Genomic DNA, 18,794 nt, shown 5'->3' with positions numbered 1-18,794 from the left:
TAATTTTTAACCTGCAATAATTTAATTTTTACAAAAAAATAAATCCAAAATTTTCAAAATAATTAAATTTTTTGCGAAAAATTAAAATAAAATCTTTTAAAAAAGTTTATTCTTACGCAAAATTTAATTAGAATAATATTTAAAATATTTAAATTTTTATAAAGAGTTTTATCAAAATTTCTTATAATAATTTAATTCTTTTGTGAAATGTTATTAATTAATTATGAAACTAATTGAATTTCTGAGAAGAATAATTTTATTAAAATCTTTGAAAATCCTAATTAAATTCATTTGAATTTTTTTTCAAATAATGGAGTTTCTTTAATAATTTCAATCGAAGATTTTGAAAGTAATTGAAAATTATGAACATTTTTATTTTGTTATTTGCATAATAATAGTAAATCATTCCGTGCATAACATTTGCTGATTTATTCATAACTTTTGCAAAATAAAATTTGTAAATACGTTAAGAATATTAAAATTTGAAAAAAGAATAGCAATTTTTATTAATGAATTATTTAATAATAGAAATAATTTATTCTTTAAATTATATTTATTTTACTATTTTTTTAAATCATTTTTATTTTATTTATTCATTTGAAATGTTTTTATTTAAAGAATCGATTTTAAAAAAAATATAATTTAAACAATAAATTATTTCTATTACAGGATTGCCAGAGGCAAGGGAAGTCACGGAAAAGTCAGAGATTTTTATTAAAGTACTGGAAATAATTAAATTTTGGATAAGTTACAAACGATTGCAGAAATTCAATTATTTTTAAAAGTAATGAAATTCTTCGCAGAAATTCAATTATATTCAAAAATTAAAAAAAATTCTCCTCAAAATTCAATTATCTTTAAAAATAATAAAATTCAATGATTTTCAATATCTAATATTTTAATAAAATTTTTCAAAAGAATTCAAATATTTATAAAAAAATAATCATAAAATTCTAAGCAAACATTAAATTATTTTCATAAATAATAAAAATTTCACAGGAGTTCAACTATTTACAAAATTTTTTATAAATTTCTTCGCAATAATTCAGTTATTTTCATAAATAATATTTTTTTTAAAAAATTCAATTATTTTCATGAATAATAAAACTCATCATAGATTTCAATTTTTTAATACAATTTTAATTGAATTTCTCGAAAAAATTAATTATTCTTGAAAATTTTATTAAAATTCCTCGAAAAAATTCAATTTTGTTGATAAAATTCTTTATGTTAATTCAATTTCGAGAAACATTTATTTATTCAATAAATTATTTATTTTTATATTTAAATAATTGAATTCTTGTAGAATTTTTCAATAAAAATTGATTTAAAAATGAATATCAGTTAAAATTTTAGATATAATTGAATATTAAAAGCATTATGGCATGAATTTTTAAAAATAATTTATAATTGAATTCTTTTGAAGAATTTTAATCAAATTTTTGAAAATAATTGCATTTTTCGAAGAATTTACTTAAAATTGTATAAAAAATAATTGAAATCCTGTGAAGAATTTTATTTATTTAATCAAAGTAATTGAATTCTTGCAATGAATTATTTCAAATTTTTGTTTAAATAATTAAAATAATGTAAAGAATCTTACCTATTATTTATGAAAATAATTGAATTCCTGCAATGAATTTTATTACATTTTTTTTAATAATTGCATTCTTTTGAGAACTTTTATTAAAATAGTAGATTTTGAAAATATTTGAATTTCAACGAAGAATTTCATTATATTCGTGAAATGTAATTAAATTCTTGCAACAAAATTTTTGCAGATAATTTCATTTTTCGAGAAATTTATTAAAAATTGTATTAAAAATAATTGAAATCCTGTGAAAAATTTTATTATTTATGAAAATAATTGAATTCGTGCAACGAATTTTATTATACCTAATGTTTGTAAATAATTTAACTTTTTCGAAATATTTTATATTCCGAGTCGAAGACTCAGAGTGATTGATATCTTTATGTTTTATAATAATATTCTTATATAAGTTGTTAAATTTTAAAAATGTTTGAATTTGAATGTTTTGAAGAATTTTAATTTCTATGGGAAAATAATAATTAAATGTTTATTTAAAAATTTAGTTATTGATGTTTGCGAATAATTTTACAATTTAAGAAATTCGTAAGTAAATGTAATAGAATATTTTTTTTATCTAATAATTTTTTAAGTAAATAATTTTTTGTGGCAACCCTGTAATATTAAATAATTCATTAATGAAAATTGCTATTCTTTTTTCAAATTTTAATATTCTTAACCCGTGTGGAAATAGCCCGAGTTAGCCATGACAACGTTAGGTTTCTGGTCAGGGGCTAGCCTGTAGTTGGGCTCCCCGGACATAGCATGGCTAGCGCCCAGATTCAATTTCCACACGGGAACGTATTTACAAATTTTATTTTGCAAAAGTTATGAATAAATCAGCAAATGTTATGCACGGAATGATTTACTATTATTATGCAAATAACAAAATAAAAATGTTCATAATTTTCAATTACTTTCAAAATCTTCGATTGAAATTATTAAAGAAACTCCATTATTTGAAAAAAAATTCAAATGAATTTAATTAGGATTTTCAAAGATTTTAATAAAATTATTCTTCTCAGAAATTCAATTAGTTTCATAATTAATTAATAACATTTCACAAAAGAATTAAATTATTATAAGAAATTTTGATAAAACTCTTTATAAAAATTTAAATATTTTAAATATTATTCTAATTAAATTTTGCGTAAGAATAAACTTTTTTAAAAGATTTTATTTTAATTTTTCGCAAAAAATTTAATTATTTTGAAAATTTTGGATTTATTTTTTTGTAAAAATTAAATTATTGCAGGTTAAAAATTATAAAATTAAGTAAGAAATAACGCATAAGGAATATTTTTAATTGACAAAAATTTTGTTTAATTGCTTTTCTAATATTGAAAGCATTTTATTATACATTAGAATTTTCATTAATTTTAAATATTAAAATATTAAAAAGAATAATAAATTAATTATAAAAAAAACTAGAGAACAAAATGCAAACAGAAACAACTAACTTCAAATTGCAAATAGATGTGAAGTCAAATTAAGTAAGGAAAAAAATAAAGTTTAGTTTAATGCTTATCTATTAACTTTCTAATTTAATATTTTCATTTTTAATAATTTATTTATTCTTATTTTTTGAAGATTTAATTAATAAATAATATTAGAAATTAAATTATTTATTGTAATGAGAAAATTCAAATATCTTTGTGAATCCTTTTTTAAATTATCCCGCCATTAGTGACGCCAACCAATGAGATCACTTGAAGCTTAAAAGGACCCGAAATATTCTTCCCTACACATGGTTGATTAGGTTAGTTGGTTAGGTTGTTGCTTTCTGCGTTGTGAACCCGGGTTCTACCCCCAGTCCCTCCAAATTTATTTTCAAAATTATTCTTCAATAATATAATATTGATATTGAGGAATATATAAGTAATCAGTTCGCGGCAATAAATAAATTATAGAGAGAAATATTTTTTATTTTATATTTTTATTAAATTTATAAATACTATTTTCTTAGCTATAAGTAAACTGAAATATTAAATAAGTTTAAGTGCAAATTAAATAGATAATTATGGAAATTCCGTAAATGATTATTTGTATAATATCAATTTATATTATATTACTTACATTATGACGCTTACTAGAAACTAACTTCTAATGCTTACAGATACTTACCAGAGATAGTTTTAAAGAACTTTTCTCTACTTGTTTTCAGAAAAGTTTCTTAGATAACTTTCTGCAAGCTAACACGGAAAACTAAAAAGCGTAGGACATTTATAGGCCAAGGCCCAGGTGCGAATTTTGGTCGGCCGCCAGAGTTGGCAGGTCGGGCCCAGGTCGGCCCATCTATGGCTGCCAATAGGTCGGCAGCCAAAGTCGGGCCGACTTTGGTTACTGTTTCCACCCAAGGTTGGGCCGACTATGGGTGCCAGAGTTTAGAGAACCTAATTTTAGTTGGTCGGGCCGACTCTGGCCTGAGTCGGGCCGATGGTCGGCAAAACTATGGCAGCCAGAGTGTAAAAAACCTAATTTCTGTTGGTCGGGCCGACTCTGGCCTGAGTCGGGCCGATGGTCGGTAAAACTATGGCAGCCAGAGTGAAAAAAACCTAATTTCTGTTGGTCGGGCCGACTCTGGCCTGAGTCGGGCCGATGGTCGGTAAAACTATGGCAGCCAGAGTGTAAAAAACCTAATTTCTGTTGGTCGGGCCGACTCTGGCCTGAGTCGGGCCGATGGTCGGTAAAACTATGGCAGCCAGAGTTTAAAAAACCTAATTTCTGTTGGTCGGGCCGACTCTGGCCTGAGTCGGGCCGATGGTCGGTAAAACTATGGCAGCCAGAGTGAAAAAAACCTAATTTCTGTTGGTCGGGCCGACTCTGGCCTGAGTCGGGCCGATGGTCGGTAAAACTATGGCAGCCAGAGTTTAAAAAACCTAATTTCTGTTGGTCGGGCCGACTCTGGCCTGAGTCGGGCCGATGGTCGGTAAAACTATGGCAGCCAGAGTGTAAAAAACCTAATTTCTGTTGGTCGGGCCGACTCTGGCCTGAGTCGGGCCGATGGTCGGTAAAACTATGGCAGCCAGAGTTTAAAAAACCTAATTTCTGTTGGTCGGGCCGACTCTGGCCTGAGTCGGGCCGATGGTCGGTAAAACTATGGCAGCCAGAGTGTAAAAAACCTAATTTCTGTTGGTCGGGCCGACTCTGGCCTGAGTCGGGCCGATGGTCGGTAAAACTATGGCAGCCAGAGTTTAAAAAACCTAATTTCTGTTGGTCGGGCCGACTCTGGCCTGAGTCGGGCCGATGGTCGGTAAAACTATGGCAGCCAGAGTGTAAAAAACCTAATTTCTGTTGGTCGGGCCGACTCTGGCCTGAGTCGGGCCGATGGTCGGTAAAACTATGGCAGCCAGAGTTTAAAAAACCTAATTTCTGTTGGTCGGGCCGACTCTGGCCTGAGTCGGGCCGATGGTCGGTAAAACTATGGCAGCCAGAGTGTAAAAAACCTAATTTCTGTTGGTCGGGCCGACTCTGGCCACGGTTGGCCCGACCATCTTAAAAAACATTTCTATACTGCCATGGTAGAAATTAAAAGTTTTTGTGTTAATTATTTTAGCTAAAATGGATTAAACAAAAACTAATAAACGTTATCTGATTTATTAATCGTTATGAATTACAAATTTCTTTTTTTAAATTGCAGCTTATAAATTCATTTTTGTTCTTAGGCTTTCATGTAAGCGTAGCGTAATGGTTAGCGTGTTAGACTTCGGTGCCTTAGGTTGCGAGTTCGATCCCTGCGAGCGTTAGAAATTTTAATTTGTATTTATGTATAAGATTGCGTCTAGTGTTAAGATGAATGCGATAAATAAATAAATAAATAATGAATATTAAGATATCACTTAATATCTGTTAATTGTAAAGTTAATAATTTTTTGCAAACGGTCGGCCGACTATTGGCTGCCAAGGTCGGCACGACCATGGTTGCCAAAATGAAGCCGACCTTCTTTCTCATGGTCGGGAAAACTTTGGCACCCCTGGTCGGCCCGACTTTGGCAACCATAGTCGGCCCGACCATGTCAGCCACTGGACGGCGGGTGTTACAATTCGCTAGTTCGGCCGACCTTTGGCTGCCAAGGTCGGCACGACCATGGTTGCCAAAATGAAGCCGACCTTCTTTCTCATGGTCGGGAAAACTTTGGCACCCCTGGTCGGCCCGACTTTGGCACCCATGGTCGGCCCGACCATGTTAGCCACTGGACGGCGGGTGTTACAATTCACTAGTTCGGCCGACCTTTGGCTGCCAAGGTCGGCACGACTATCCACTTGGTCGGCGCGACCATGGCCCGACCAACTTTTCGCACCTGGGGGGAAGCTAACGGGAAGCTAACCATGTTAGCTATAGAAGCTAACATGGTTAGTTTCCCGTTAGCTTCCCGCAAAATATGGTGCTATGTGGGTGTCTGGAGCGCGATCTATTTAGTTGGACAGTACATCCAATTTAATTGGATCCCTAGATGTTGGATATACTATCCAACTCTGATGGATATGGGGGCCAATTTGTTTTGTGAACCGTCTAATTCTTATTATCACTACTTTTAAGTTGGATAATGCAATTATTTTCTAATAGTGAAATAACCATTTATATTTTACATATTTAATTAAATTTACACACGAATATTAATAAAATTATTTGTTATTCAAAATTATAGAGAAAACATTGAACTTTAATAATATTATTTTTAAAAATGACAAAAAATAATTTTTTAACAATTTGTTTAAACAATAATTTTTTTAAGTTATTATGTTTTATGAAGATGGTGATGGAATTTTTTTATTTTTTAAAAATAAACTTTATTATGTACTGAACCGACGGTGTAAATATAAAAATGGTAATTTTTGATTTGATCCAAATAATTAATTATTGATACCTATTTTTGTCTTATTACACAATGATTTTAAATAAAATAATTTATATTTTTATAAATATTAATAATTTTTAATTGTAATTAGATGTAGTTTTTTTGTTTCGACTTGTGGCTGAATATATCATATGTAAGGTGTAAGCAATAGTTTCTTATCAAGTCAATTTCATGAAAGTCCTATTTATTATAGAAGCTTTTCGATTAGGTCTACGCTAATCATCTGCAGTATTACTAAAAAATAAATGTTCATAAAAAATTATATTAACAAAAAAACGAACATTCTATAGAGAGAGACAAAATTATTTTCATGTTACAAACCTATGCTAATATGGTAAATTATACATGTTATTATTACGATGATGACAAGACGAGGCCAAATTGCCGAAAACATTTCACATATTTGAAACAACTATCACAGGCATATTGCATGCTAAGACATTAAAAAACATCAAAAACATTGAAAATTCAGTTTTGCTGTCAACATTAGCATGATAGAAGAAGTCATTAAAAAGAAATTCGTAGGTTAGGCTAAGTTGGTATAGTTAAAGTGTTATACACAGTTTATGCAAGCCTAAAGTACAGATCACAGTCTGTTAGGTTTGGGTCTTATTTTAAAATTATAATTAATATTTCCTAGTACTAAAAATAAAATTTTTATATGATCTATTTAAAAATTGCGTGTCGGTTTTTACATTGACAGAGTTCGGATTTCTCATGATGTAGAACATTTCTAAGAAATTCCGTTTGTACCAATTTACTTCAGAATCCAAGATTCTTGTATTATTAAAATTAAACAGGTGATCTAAATCATGAGAGTGATGAACTAATCGCTTGCTGGGTGTAAAAATATGATACATCGGATTGGCGTTGAAAAACATGATACCTCGGACTTGACTTGAAAAACATGACATATCGTCGTTTGAGTTGAAGAACATGACACGTCGAAAAAGAAAATTTTTTATTCAAATTTCAGTTGGTACAATATAACGTGTACAGTTTTAATTCCACACATATTTACACCTCCAAATTCCCTGTCTCTTTTTTTCTCTGACAAATAACCTTTTTTGGAATATGGTCACTTTATTATTATTTCATAGAAGTTTCAAAGATTTGAGACATTTTAAGATTCGCGGTCAGTGGTACCTACCGAAATTTGAATAAAAAATTTTCGTTTTCGACGTGTCATGTTCTTCAACTCAAACGACGATATGTCATGTTTTTCAAGTCAAATCCGAGGTATTATGTTTTTCAACGCCAATCCGATGTATCATGTTTTTACACCCAGCAAGCGTAATGCTGTTGTACTAGTGTCTTTCCCACAATCTCTTTTGTGTTCGTAGATTCTTTTTCTAAGCTTCCTGCGCGTTTGACCAATATATACGCCATTACAACTATTACATGGTATTTCGTATATCACATTTGATTTGTCAAGTAGTATTGTAGGATCCTTCGTGAAACGGAAAACATCAATTTCACACTTTTCAGTTTGTTAAACTGGTATTAAATCGTGTTTTTTGCAGATACCATTCAGCTTTCTATGAAGTTCATTCACATATGGTAAAATCACTATTTTTTCAAACTGAATGGTATTCCTGACACGACTACTCAGTCTGTTATAATCATTAAAAATTACATTTAATCTTTTATATATGCACTTATTGATAAATTCTATAGGGTAATTGTTCAAAATCAAAATTTCTTTTATTAGGTTTATGTTTTCATTATGAAATCTATTGTTTGACAACTTTATAGCACGATCAATTAGACTGTTGATAGTGCTAACCTTGAATTTAATGGAAGTGTTAGAGTGATAATTAAGGTATCTTCCGGACCAGGTCGGTTTCCTGTACCAATTTGTGATGATTTTATCGTTTTCAATTATCAAAGTAACGTCTAAGAAGTTTATTTCTAAATTTCCAACTTCCATGGTGAATTGGATTCTTGAGTGACACTTATTAAATTCATCCAAAAGATGGTCAGTTTTGTCCGAAGGTATAATAGCACAAATATCGTCAACATATCGTTTGAAAAAGGCTGGTTCGAAATCCAAATGTTCAATGGCAATATCCTCAAGGTCAATAACATGTATAATTTACCATATTAGCATAGGTTTGTAACATGAAAATAATTTTGTCTCTCTCTATAGAATGTTCGTTTTTTTTGTTAATATAATTTTTTATGAACATTTATTTTTTAGTAATACTGAAGATGATCAGCGTTGACCTGATCGAAAAGCTTCTATAATAAATAGGACTTTCATGAAATTGACTTGAGAAGAAACTATTGCTTACATATGATTAATAATTTTTTACATTTTCTAACCACTCCCAAGTGCGAAATTAAAAACGACCCAAAACTGGCCCAGTGACGGCATAGTCAGTGCCTACTCTTGGCAGCCAATTATCGGTATTTTTTTATTTAATTAATTTAATTAACTAATTAATTTTTAATATTTATACAGCTATTATTTCTCTAAATTAAACGCAAACTTACAAATATTTGAAAAATTCTTACCGCTCGCGGGGATCGATACCTGAACCTGATGCACCACAGACTAACACTCTGACCACTCTGCTACTGTAACCTGAAGTCGAGAAAGCAAAAGGGTTCTTATAAGATACACTACACTGGCCGATACTCTGCCATTATTGGGCCGAGCTACATCCCAATATTGGCAATTATAATTTGCCATCATAGATACAAAATGTTAGACAATAATTTACCGTTATTGGGCCAAGCTACGCCCCAATTCTGGCAATTATAATTTGCCATCAAAGACACAAAATTTTGCCATTAAAGTGCCACTAATGTCCATAAGTGGACCGATCTTCGTCACATCACTGGCAATTGAATATTGACATTAAAGATTGATCAACTTTGCCGTGAATGTGCCATTATTGGGCCGAGAGCTGGCCCAGTCTTAAGAAATTTGAAAATCTGACCATCGGCGCCATCATTGGCCCATCAATGGGACGTTTTGAACACCAGTAACTACTGGCAATTCTCGGCAGACATTACTGTACCAATGATGGGTCGTTTTTGTCATCTTGGCAATTCGCACTTGGGCTATAGGTTTTAATTTTGTAAAAAATATTTATATTATTATACAACTATATTGTCTAGACTTGCAAAAACTCAAAGTCTAGACAAATTTGTCGTAACAATATTGTTACAATATATTGTAACAATATTGGTGAATTTTGTAAATGTTCAAACTTTGGTTTAGAAAGAAAAATTTATATTATTATACAACTATATTGTCTAGACTTGCAAAAACCCAAAGTCTAGAGAAATTTGTCGTAACAATATTGTTACAATATATTGTAACAATATTGGTGACGGTGACGTGCGTAAGAATAGTGCAGTAAAAATTTCAAAAACCAGCATTTTTATATTTACACAGTCAGTTCAGTACATAATGAAGTTTATTTTAAAAAAATTTAAAAATTATATCACCATCTTCATAAAAAATATTAACATTAAAAAATTATTGTTTAAACAAATTATTGTTAAAAAATTAAGTTTTGTCATTTTTAAAAATAATATTATTAATGTTCAATATTTTCTCTATAATTTTTAATAACAAAATTTTTTTCTACGATTAATACCCAATGGGAAATAGCCATTAGTCTACCATTGGTGCATTAATGGCCCAATATTGGGAGCCATTGGTTTTCTCTAGGTTTATTATTAACAACCAATAATGGACTACTAATGGTAAAATCGTGGGATGTCCACGCCGATGCCAATAATTGGCAACCATTATTGGCTGCTATTAAAAAACCAATAATAAAAAAAGAATTTTATTAAATTTTATCAAATAATAAATTTATTTATTTAATTATTATTTTATTTATTACTAGCTGTCGTACCCGTCTTCGACGGGTTTTAGTTTCTGCAAATACATTCAATAGTGTGTCTACCAGTCTCGAAAAATGGAAAATAGCGGGGAATTTAATTTGACCGGAAAAAATAATAATTAGCTACCATTAACTATTTCATTAGAAAAAAATATTACCATTTTAAATCAGTGATTGACTTTTTATCATCAAATAATTTATTTTTAATTAATTAAAATGCAGAGAACATTGTTTGTCAATTATTTGTAGAAATTTAATTATTGTATTATAAGTTAACCCAAAATTTCCACCAGTTCTTGGAGTTGTAGTAAAGTCAAATTCGAATTAATTGTACCATAATTGCTAAAATCTAAAATAATACCTACATTGCATGCTGAATTCACAGTTTTCCCCGATTAAATTAAATTCCTGCATATTTCCCGTTTTTTCCAGTTGGTAGAACCCCTGTTAAAAGTATTAGTAAAAACAAAAACCCGTCGAAGAGTATTTTCATAAAATAAGTGAATTTTTGTAGCCACTTGTAGTTTTATTTATTATTAATACTTATCAAGAAAATTTATATTTGATGAGAAAAGATACACCTGGAAAAATTTGGACAAAGCTGGGAAAAACCGGATAGTTTGTGAAACAAAAATAATAATAGACACCCTGTTTAACTTTTGCCTTTGGTGTATTCCACGTCAGTTCAACACAAAAAATTTTATTAGGTTTTGGGATTCGGTTGAAATTGGGTAGATTATATCCTCTGGTGGTAATAAATAAAATCCCCAAGCGATTTTAAAAAATTTCAAAAACTGGCGGACATATTGGATTTTTAATTTTTTTGTACTTTTTTTTGAAAAATATATATCTCTGCTTCTTCTTAACGGATTTTAGTTTATGACCTCTTAAATTGTTCGTATTGAAATATGCTTTTATTTAAAAAATTAAAATTAAAAAAATTATTTAAATTTTTTGTTTAAAAAATTAATTTAATTTTTTGAAAAGCCATAGAAAAAATATGCTACCTTCAATTTTTATCATTTTTTTACTATTTGTAGCCATAAATGTGTTGAACTTGTCCTGAAATTTTCATCGTGGGACAGCCAGTAGTTTTTGAGAAAAAAAATAAAACGTAAATCCTCGCATAGCGCTGTAGCGCTCAGTTTTAATGCCGCACGATTGTAAATGGAGTTTTAATGAAAGTACGAGTTTTTATTAACCCTAGAACTAAAATATGATTTTTTTATAGACTAACGAAAAACTGGGGAGGTTTGGTACCCCAGATTTGAAACAATTGTAAAAGGTTACCTTTTTTGTAATTTTTTTAATTTGTCAACAATGTGGCTAATTTACACAGGAAAAAAAAAGTCTGACTCCGTTTACACCTTAAATTCAGCCCATGTATTTCACATAAGTCTGTCCTTGTTTAATGGGGCTGACTCCGTTTACACCTTAAATTCAGCCTCGAAAACAGGCTAAAAGTAAAACTTTTTTTTTAGTGTGTAAAAAAATTAAACGGATTTTAAAAGGTAAATAAAGAAAAACTGTAAGACCTCGGAAACTCCCCCGTAAAAAATAGAAACCTCCTTTGTAATAAATGATTTTTATTCTATTTTAAAATCATTTAACATTTGTATATATTGTAAATAATATTTAAATTTTCAAGTTGCCTTAATCAAAATAAAATTGTCTCTATTTACCTTTTAAAATCCGTTTAATTTTTTCAAATTAGCCACATTGTTGACAAATTAAAAAAATTACAAAAAAGGTAACCTTTTACAATTGTTTCAAATCTGGGGTACCAAACCTCCCCAGTTTTTCGTTAGTCTATAAAAAAATCATATTTTAGTTCTAGGGTTAATAAAAACTCGTACTTTCATTAAAATTCCATTTACAATCGTGCGGCATTAAAACTGAGCGCTACAGCGTTATGCGAGGATTTACGTTTTATTTTTTTTCTCAAAAACTACTGGCTGTCCCACGATGAAAAATTCAGGACAAGTTCAACACATTTATGGCTACAAATGGTAAAAAAATGATAAAAATTGAAGGTAGCATATTTTTTCTATGGCTTTTCAAAAAATTAAATTACTTTTTTTAAACAAAAAATTTAAATAATTTTTTTAATTTTTTAAATAAAAGCATATTTCAATACGAACAATTTAAGAGGTCATAAACTAAAATCCGTTAAGAAGAAGCAGAGATATATATTTTTCAAAAAAAAGTACAAAAAAATTAAAAATCCAATATGTCCGCCAGTTTTTGAAATTTTTTAAAATCGCTTAGGGATTTTATTTATTACCACCAGAGGATATAATCTACCCAATTTCAACCGAATCCCAAAACCTAATAAAATTTTTTGTGTTGAACTGACGTGGAATACACCCTTTACAATGCTCAAAACATCCCTAAAAGTTAAATCTAAAACTAAAATAACTAAACTTTTTACTATCTAAGTTTTTCCCAGTAGCATAATGCAAGTATCGTATCACAGGTATATTCTTGAATTCCTGCAGTATCAATTTTATCATAAAAATCTCCATTTTGAATATTTTCGAAATTTTTGCAATTAAACAATTTTTGATTAATTGGATAAACAAATAATTCTAAATTGCATTATTTTGACGTCAAAAATTTATCAGAGGCTCCAAAAATACTACTGAATTAAGCTTTATAGCCAGGGCCGCCAAGCTGTAATGTAAGTAACCAATATACTGTATAGTTCGTCGCCCCTGGGATGGAGGCGCTTCTGTCGCCACTCACACATAAGAAATATGTGTAACGATAGAGCGGGGCTTATGTAGTAGTGTGTAAACAAAATTTTTAACCTTTATTATAATCGTTTGTTTAGTAAAAAATATTAAATATACATCATTTGAAAACGTTTCACTGAAAAAAATTAAAAAGAAAATACTATATGAAGGGAAAAATGAGAACAATTTTTGTTAGTCTATGTAAGTATTCCTTAGGAAAATATTTCAATTTTTTTATGCTGGCATTTTGACAGTAAGCAATCTCTTAATTATTAAAAGATAATTTATGTTATTCTGTTAAAATTTTGTTAATCAATCACTGTTATATATTAAATTTGTTATATTTATTACTGATATTATTATTAAATGATAGAAATACAAAGACTAAGGAAAATGAAAATGTAAACTGACAGTTATAATGCCGGTATATGTTTGCAAAAAATTAAAATATTTACTTAAGCAATACTGATAGAATAGAACAAAGTCATTTTCACCCTTCTATTCACATTAAATTTGTTCAATAAAACGTGTTCAAATGATGTATTTTAAATATTTTTTACTTAAGGGGATTTGAACCTTGATGACGTCACAGTTTGTGCAAAGCATTAGTTTTAAATCTGTGACGTCATCATGGTTCAAATGCCCTTAACAAACGATTATAATAAAGGTTAAAAATTTTGTTTACACACTACTACATAAGCCCCGCTCTATCTTTACACATATTTCTTATGAGTGAGTGGCGACAGAAGCGCCTCCATCCCAGGGGCGACGAACTATACAGTATATTGGTTACTTACATTACAGCTTGGCGGCCCTGTTTATAGCAATTGGTCTGTCAATTATAATTTTTCAATTTTTTGATATTAAAAACATTTTTATACTTAGGACATGAAGGAGTATAAGGAGAAGTATGTATATGTATCCCTATTGACTGTACTTGACTGCGTAAAATCGCCATGCACGAAAATTGGCATACCGGAAATTTGTTCACTGATATTAGCGCCCCTACAGGAGAAAATATATACCCTCCATGCTGTCCATGATAAAAGTTTTGTTTACGTAGTTTTTTTAACAATAAAATAATAGTAATATGAATTGTTTTATAAAAAATTGCATGTCTAGTTATAAAGCAAATAAAAATGCTTCTGAAAAAAGTGTTTTTACAAAGCACCGAGAATGATAAGTTTATTTAATATACTATTTTGTAAGGGTAAAAGTTTTTATACTTTTACCAACAGACATTTATGAATTTAATGCAAAGAATTTTTGGTTGTTTATTTGAAGTCCTTTCTATTTATATAACGTATAAAACAATTTAATTCTGTTCATCTATTTTACAATACAACACTCAGAGGATCCTCTAACTTTAAATATCAATCAGCTGTCAAAGATAAAAATACTTAAAATGTAAAATTGCACTTATTTCTCCCGTTTGGCGGCGCTGTTATCAGTGAACATGAGGCTATTACTTTTCGCGTACCTGTCGATTTTACTGCAGAGAAGTACAGTCAATATCAGGAAATTTTCCCATTGGAGATGTCTCCTTATACTCCTTCATGACTTAGGACTTCCATCTTATAGTTATAGAACAGTGTTTTTTTCAAAATTGTGCTAAAATATGATTAAATAACATGTAATATTTAATTACAGAAAGTTTAAAAAATATACATTAAAAAATAAAAAATTTGGAAATTTTCCATTTTTTTAATTTTTTGAAAAAATTGAATACCTCCCGTTCCAATTAATATATTTAAAATCTGTAAATTTATTGTTTATTGTTTATACTGATTAATTTACAGCAATCTGTCAAAATTTTTAAGAAAATTTGAATTTTCTCAAAAATTCATAATTTTTTTTCATATTAATATCATTTTTTAATTCAATTTATTTTTATATATCTTTAAAATCATTTATATTATTAATAAATTAAAAAATTTATGCCAATCTGCAAAAATTGAAAAAAAAATTTTTTTTGAATTTTTTGAAAAATTCATAACTTTTGTTCAGCTCAATATTTTTTCATCAAATATAGCTAATATTTTAAGTTAGACCAATACCTAAAAGATTGCCAAATTTTACTTCAATCGGTCAAGATGTTTTTAAGTTATACGCGAACAAAATTTTGCGGACATACATACATACATACATACATACATACACACATACATACATACAGACAGGAAATTTTCTATTACCATTTTTGGATTCTCCGTTGTTCAAATAAGTAAATTATGCTAGAAAAAATTAATTTCGTGCAATGTACAGACAAAAGTCTGATTTTATTAATATAGATTATTATTTATTATTAAAAATATTAATTTCTTTAATTAATTATTTTATAGAAATGGTTATTATTTTCTATCACATCGAAATGTGAATAACCCTTTCGTTCAGAGTCTAAAAATTATTTACCTCACATCCATCAGTGCAAAAATAGAAGAGGACGGGCACAATAAAATTCCACAAATATTCGTGAGAATGCTGCCTCCTTATATACTTTACAAGTTTCATGTTAGTTGCGAGAGAGTTTGAAACAACACCTCCTACGGAGCGTTGAGCGAACTATGTACATACCCGCGCTGCAGAAATTATGATAAGGTAAGTATGTAGTTCGCTCAACGTCCCATAGGAGGTGTTGCTTGAAACTCTCTCGCAACTAACACGAAACTTGAAAAGTATACATATAAGGAGGCAGCATTCTTACGAATATTTGTGGAATTTTATTCTGCCCTTTCTCTACTATTTTTGCACTGATGGATGTGAGATAAATAATTTTTAGACTCTGAATTAAAGGGTTATTCACATTTCGATGTGATAGAAAATAATAACCATTTCTATAAAATAATTAATTAAAAAAATTAATATTTTTAATAATAAATAATAATAATAAATAAAATAATTATTAAATAAATAAATTTATTATTTAATAAAATTTAATAAAATTTTTTTTTTATTATTGGTTTTTTAATGGCAGCCAATAATGTGCCAATAATGGTTGCCAATTATTGGCATCGGCGTGGACATCCCACGATTGTACCATTAGTGGTCCATTATTGGGTGCCAATAATGGGACAATAATGGAATGGTGGCTCCCATTATTGGGCCATTAATGTGCTAATGGTCTTTTTCCCATTGGGTAGTTTACGAGATAAAAATTTCTGAAAAAAGGTATCGAAATTATTTGATTGTAAATATCTTGCAAAATATTAAAAATTTTGTAAAACTTTTTGGCACAATTATTTAGGACTCTAAACACTATCGAATTACAAAGTGTAAACAAAACCAAAATTTCGTCGGTGCATAGAGTCATGGAACGCCCCATATAGCATATTAAGATGATTCACATTTTAAGCAACTTGAAACCTACGATATTGGTTGGTTTTAATAAAAAGTTTAGAAGGAAATGGGTCAAAACTACTTAATGATGGGCAAATATTATTTTTGAAATATCTTTTTTATTTTTTGTGTATAATAATTTGTGTTTAAAGATTTTCAATGCGATAAGAGCAATTGTTTAAAAGATAAAAAACACAAACTGTTAGAGGCAAAAAAGGAGATATTTAAAAAAAATCCTTTTTTCCCCACTTAACCCTTTGAAGCATACATTTTTCTAGTCAATGAATTTAATAACCAAGTACACTTTAGGGGGTTTTCAAGGTCGCTGATTAAGAATCTGAAGTCGGATTTCTCATATATTCAAAATTCAAAATGGCGGATCCAATATGGCGGACTTATTTTCTTAAAATTGATCAAATTCGCTTTAAATTTGTTACTCGGGTGTTTTTGGGGTCCCTGAATGAAAATCTGACTTGATATTCGTAATCAGCGCCTAAAAACCCCTGAGTAACAAGTTTCATGTGAATTTGAGCAATTCTAAAAAATAAATCCGCCATTTTGAATTTTTAAAAACTGACCCCAGATTCGTAATCAGCGACCCCAAAAACTGTCTAGACATGATCGTCAAAGTATTTCATATTGTTGGTTAGACACAATTACATTTATTGTAAAAAAACTGCTTTTTTTAAAGTTTATTTATTTATAACAATAATTTTATCAACAAAAAATATATTTTTTCTTCTTTGCTATAGTAAGGAATGTTCCCTGATACATGTAAAATGCTTTTTTTCATTGAAACAAATAAAATAGCGCTTGCAAAATGCAAAAAAGTGGAGAAAAAAGGTGACACTCAGGAGTGTCATTATGCCGCAAAGGGTTAATTTAGACTAATATCAAACATCGGAAGAAAACCTCGATACATGGAAAATATCGAAATTAAAACATCGAGGTTTGAAACATCGATGCTTCGATGTTACCGATGTCGATGTCCCATCATTACAGAAAATCCTATTAGTAAGAAAATAACACAGGCACACAAAAAAAAAAGTGTCGTGGCCGAGACACTACAGTAGTATATTCCCATGTATTTTTGGCCGCTGAATCCGAATCTGAAGTCCGAATGCTCAAATTGGTTCTTTTTTTTGAGTTATACTCAAAAAACGACTCAAAACACGAATTTGAACCAAAAAAATTAAAAAATTTTTTTGTGACATGACAATAGCATATTTCCATGTATTTTTTCCCGCTGAATCCGGATTCGAAGTCAAAATTGACAGATTTGCTCAAAATTTTGAGATAAACTCAAAAAACCACTCAAAAAAAGACTCAAAAAACCGAATTAAGATGAAAAAAATTTTTTATGACACTACACTACTATATTCCCATGTACTTTTTCCCGCTGAATCCGAATTCGCAGTCAGAATTGACAGATTTGCTCAAAATTTTGAGATAAGCTCAAAGAACTGATAAAAAAAGCGATTTAAAATAAAGAAATGGAAATTTTTTGCTATGACACTACATTACAGTATTTCCATATCGGATCTCGCATTTAAAGTCAGAATTGACAGATTTATGACTGATTTGCTAAAAATTTTGATATATTAAAAAAACTGATAAAAATGTAATTTAATATGAATAAAGGACATTTTTTGCTATGACACTACACTGGTGTATTCCCATGTATTTTTTCACTGTGATTCCAAAGTCAGAATTTTTAAAGTGGCTCAAAATTTTGGATTTCATTAAAAGTGCTCAAAAACATGCATACTTGTACCTGTAACCAGGGTTTGAGTTCTAAAAAATTTTATGTCATTCTGATAATTCTAACTTCGAATTTGTATTCAGCGTATATAAAATTCATGAGAATACACTACCGAATACCAAAAAAATGAACTCTTTTGCATTAAATTAAATTTTGAGCATTTTTGGATTTAACTTAAAATTTTGAGCCAATTTAATAATTTTAACTTTGAATTTAGAAGCAGATGTAAAAACATGAGAATATACTAATGTAGTGTACTAGCAAGAAAAGTAGAGTTTCTTGACTTTAATTTTTGTAACTTAACAGATTTTCTTGTGTGTCTCAAAATTTTGAGCCATTAGAATAATTCTGACTTCAAATGCGAGATCCGAGTGTAAAAATATATGGAAATACTGTAATGTAGTGTCATAGCAAAAAATTGCCATTTCTTTATTTTAAATCGCTTTTTTTATCAGTTCTTTGAGCTTATCTCAAAATTTTTAACAAATCTGTCAATTCTGACTGCGAATACGGATTCAGCGGGAAAAAGTACATGGGAATATTACTATATTACACTACTGTGTAGTGTCATAAAAATTTTTTTCATCTTAATTCGGTTTTTTGAGTCTTTTTCTGAGTGGTTTTTTGAGTTTATCTCAAAATTTTGAGCAA

At 29.3% G+C, this 18,794-nt stretch overlaps 1 protein-coding gene across 7 annotated transcripts in view; it reads left to right on the top strand.

Annotated features, from left to right (window-relative positions):
* LOC122510539 overlaps nucleotides 1-18,794 on the top strand; it is a 253,126-nt gene that overhangs the window by 191,582 nt on the left and 42,750 nt on the right. Inside the window, exon 1 of one of the 7 annotated variants that reach the window (XM_043625281.1) lies at nucleotides 8,229-8,285. The exons of the other annotated variants lie outside the window; for them this stretch is intronic. The gene's annotated coding sequence lies outside the window, so the exon portion shown is untranslated. Of the gene's footprint in view, nucleotides 1-8,228; nucleotides 8,286-18,794 lie in introns of those variants that run through there. 7 annotated transcript variants of the gene reach the window in all.

This window comes from Leptopilina heterotoma, unplaced genomic scaffold (assembly GCF_015476425.1).
Source record: "Leptopilina heterotoma isolate Lh14 unplaced genomic scaffold, ASM1547642v1 Lhet_70, whole genome shotgun sequence".
Lineage (NCBI taxonomy): Eukaryota > Metazoa > Arthropoda > Insecta > Hymenoptera > Figitidae > Leptopilina > Leptopilina heterotoma.
The sequence above is the reverse complement of the archived record's forward strand: the minus strand, read 5'-3'. Positions and strand labels throughout refer to the sequence as shown.